Here is a 4,360-nt window from a genome sequence, read left to right as displayed (position 1 = left end):
CAAGCAAGCAAGCAAACAAACAAAAACCCTCTTCCTTTCTCTGTTTTTCCTGCCACTCCACTACCTTTTCATGTGTCCTGGTGGCACTGGGAAATGTGTATTACATAGCTCACCCTTTTGTACAATCAACTTTTTTTTTTTTTTTATTTTTCAAGACAGCGTTTCTCTGTGTAGCTTTGCGCCTTTCCTAGAACTCGCTTGGTAGCAGCTGCTCGAACTCAAGATCCACCTGCTCTGCTCCGATGCTATTAAGCGTCCACCACCCCCCTTGTACAATCATCTTTACTTGCAGATGTTCATTGCAGTGAGTGGTCTGGTTCAAGGCCTCAGGTTTCTAGCACAGCATCTCATCACTGGGTCCTCTCTGAAACTCTGCTCGGATATCCCCCAGCCACCGGAAACATGGAGATCCTGCAGGTTTCATTCTGCAGGACCAGGCCCTTTACACGCTCTAGCAGGACATAGATGGGGTAGATGTTACGGTGGACCGACCCAAGGCCCTGGATGTGGGCCTGGGTGGCAGCTGAGCTGGTCAGTCCAGGTTACTGGGGCTGCCTGAGACCTCAGGTGAGGGGCGGAGGGAGCTCTGCATGTTTCCTTCTTTAGTTCCTGACTGTTTCTCAGGTAAGAACAGGGAAGCAGAAGAGGGTTGGAGTTGCACATTTGGCCCATCCTCACAGTGATAGGCACAGATGGAACTTCATCCTACCTCTGCCTGCTGTGGAGATGTGTGTGGTAGGACATGGTGTCACCTCCTCCTGCTGTGGAGATGTGTGTGGGAGGACATGGCGTCACCTCCACCTGCTGTGGAGATGTGTGTGAGAGGACATGGTTTCCCAGACCTACCATGCTGAGCCTATGTGGGATAAGGGTTCCATCCAAAGAAAGCAGTAAACCGTGTGAGTTGGAAAGGTACCTCAAAAGGCATCTACTATAAAGGCCAAGTTCCTTATAGACTTTGCCTCTTGGGTTCAAGCTTTACTTTATCCAAAGTCCAGCTCAGTGTATACCCTTAGTTTCCTGCCTCAAACTGAAGATGATGTGACATCACTGATCACTGCTGAATGTGAGCAGACACAAGAAAGCAAAGACTACATTGAAGGTACAAGAATATAAAATTTTCATCTCCACACCAGTAGGCACAGGCTCAGATCACAAAAGCAATGAGAGCAGATGTCGTAAATAATGCCACTGGAGATCTGTGTCTACCAACGTGGGACTCATTTCTGAAACCTATACATTTTGTTCTAAGCATTGTATGTAAGCTTTGATGGTATTCTTTATCATTGTTGTTTGGTCCAAAGGGGCCAAAACCGTAGATGGGAGTTTCTCTTTTTGTCTCTAATGAAGCTCTGAGGGATACTGGTCCCAGTAGCCAAAGAGAATGCCATAAATGACTGTTTTGTGATTGTTCTGAACATCTTTCCCACTCAGAAGACCAAGACCCTATACATCTGCTCCTCACTAGCTTAGGACTCGCCAATGTTTCCAAGACATCACAAACCCCAAAATAAGGTCAAGGTGAACAGTGTTGGATAGCACCAACCTCCCTTCCCAGGTAAGGTTATAACAGTGGAGGCACACGTATTTGCCTACTCAGGGTTGAAGTTATTGCCTCCTTCCAGAGGCCAGAAGCCAGTGTAGAAGCCTGAATCCATTGTTATCGCTTGTGACAAACACAGCACCAACAGACCGTTTCTCTGACGTTCTGAGCTGAAGAGGAGTTGGAAGGAGAGCTGAGAGATGTAAAAACAGACATAGCTATACTTAGAGGCTGTGTGGCCTCAGGAATGTTCAGGTAGAAAATACATCAGGGCTGAGTGTTGGAAAGCAGATGTGTAGACAGGCTGGGTGCATCCTGGGTTATCAATTCTATGAACTGATTTGCAAATGTGATCCTGCCTGGTGCTCTATCACACCATGCCCATTTATGTTTTGAATTTACTGTCTCCTATTCACTTGGGCTTAGACCTTTGAGAGGCAGCAACCAGTCCAGCATCTCTGAGTTCCTCCTCCTGGGACTCTCCAGGCAGCCCCAGCAGCAGCTCCTCTTCCTGCTCTTCCTCATCATGTACCTGGCCACTGTCCTGGGAAACCTGCTCATCATCCTGGCCATCAGCACAGACTCCCGCCTGCACACCCCCATGTACTTCTTCCTCAGCAACCTGTCCTTTGTGGATGTCTGCTTCTCCTCCACCACTGTCCCCAAGGTGCTGACCAACCACATACTCGGGAGTCAGGCCATATCCTTCTCTGGGTGTCTCACACAGCTGTACTTTCTTTGTGTGTTTGCTAACATGGACAATTTCCTGCTGGCTGTGATGGCCTATGACCGGTATGTGGCCATATGCCACCCCTTACACTACACAACAAAGATGACCCATCAGCTCTGTGTCCTCATGGTGGCTGGATCGTGGGTCACTGCCAATCTGAATGTCCTATTACACACCCTGCTCATGGCTAGACTCTCATTCTGTGCAGAAAACATCATCTCCCACTTCTTCTGTGATGCCACTCCCCTCCTGAAACTCTCCTGCTCAGACACACACCTCAATGAGCTGATGATTCTTACAGAGGGAGCTGTGATCATGGTCACCCCATTTGTCTGCATCCTGGTCTCCTACACCCGCATCACCTCTGCTGTCCTGAGAGTCTCATCCCCGAGGGGAAGATGGAAAGCCTTCTCCACCTGCAGCTCCCAACTGGCTGTGGTCGGCCTCTTCTATGGCACCATCCATCGCCGTGTATTTCAACCCCTTATCTGCACAGGCATCTGAGAAGGACACGGCAGCCACCGTGCTGTACACAGTGGTGACCCCCATGCTGAACCCTTTCATCTACAGCCTGAGGAACAGGGACCTGAAAGGGGCTCTATGCAAAGTGGTCCAGAGAAGGACTTCTTCTGTTTAATGAGAAGATTTGGACTGATCCTTGTTCTCTATCACATTTCCGAGTTGAGCACAATTCAGCAACTGGACTGTGTTGGGCTCAGTCAAAAACAATTGTTTCATTCACCAGGTGCATGAATGTGTTTACCAAATAATGGGACTTGGTCTCGCTTTTGTTTGTTTCTGGGGTTCTAGGTCAGAGCTCTACCACTGAAATACATTCTGTAGCATTCATACTAAACTTTAAAATTATTTTGTGTGCCAGTCAGCTTGTTACTTTTTGTCTGCCTGCCTGTTTGTCTGTCTGTCTATGCTTCATGTTCATACATTTGGTATATGTTTGTGAATGTGTGAACTGAGGACAGAGGTCAATCTTGAATGTCATTTCTCAGGAGCCATACACCTTATTTTTGAGACAGTGTCACTCATGGGACCTTAGGCTCATTAATTAGGCTCGACTGGCTGGCCTGTGCGCCCCTGGACTCCACTTGGATTCACGCCCTCAGCCCTGGGATTACAAACACACTCAACTGTGTCCTGCTTCTGTGTTGGTTCTGAGGATTAAACTCAGCCCCTGGTGCTTGGAAGGCAAGAACCTGACAGACCAAACTACCTCCTGTCTGAAGTAAGGTTTACTTTTGAGCTAAGTGTGGTGCGGTACACAGAGGCAGGTGGGTCTCTGTGAGTTTGAGGCCCTGGTCTATATAGCGAGTCCTAGGCCAGCCAAGGCTACAGAGTAAGACCTTATCTCAAATATAAACAAGAAAAAATGTTTAAATGTTTTGTTTTTATTTAAATGTATTTGTGTGTGTGTGTGTGTGTGTGTGTGTGTGTGTGTGTGTGTGTGTGTGTGTGCGTGCGTGCATGTCATGGCCTGTAATGTGGAGGTCAGAAGACAATTTGTAGGAGTGATTTATCTCTTTTCAACTGTGTGGGTTCCAGGAATCCAGCTCACAGAGTCAAGCCTGTGGCGAGTGCCTTTATCGACTGAGCCATCTCACCTGCCTCTAGGAGATGGTCCTGTTTTAAGAGTCTGTAGGAAGATATGTGTAACATGCGCAGTTGAACATTGTGATCACCTAGGAATCTATTATAGTGTAAAATCTCCGTATTGAACAAGTAAGCTGGAGCTCTGCAGGGTGGGGTAACAGTGAGATTAAGAAAACATCTGAGGTGTTTCTAATGGGCAATCTTCATATGTGTCCTCCATTATGGTCTTCCTAGAGGTTGGGCCACAAAAGCACCTGTTGTGAAATATGACTACTACCATCAATAAAAGCATTTCAGAAGCCTCAGAGGAGACACGTCTTCAGGCCCACAGAGATGAGGAGAACAAAAACCTGGGACCCTTTAGGAGCGTCCCGATGGGCTGTATAACCTTAGGAGTGCACGTAGCTGAGGTCATGTGTGTGGCACGTGGTAAAGAAACCAACATTCAATGTTCACTCTGCTCAGACCCGCTGCCAGGCCTC

At 47.7% G+C, this 4,360-nt stretch overlaps 1 pseudogene; it reads left to right on the top strand.

Annotated features, from left to right (window-relative positions):
• Positions 1-2,037: 2,037 nt before the first annotated feature.
• LOC114680764 lies at positions 2,038-3,119 on the top strand (annotated as a pseudogene).
• The last annotated feature ends 1,241 nt before the right edge of the window (positions 3,120-4,360 follow it).

This window comes from Peromyscus leucopus, chromosome 8b (genome assembly GCF_004664715.2).
Source record: "Peromyscus leucopus breed LL Stock chromosome 8b, UCI_PerLeu_2.1, whole genome shotgun sequence".
NCBI lineage: Eukaryota > Metazoa > Chordata > Mammalia > Rodentia > Cricetidae > Peromyscus > Peromyscus leucopus.
Note: the sequence above shows the minus strand (reverse complement) of the source record. Positions and strands in the feature narration are given on the sequence as shown.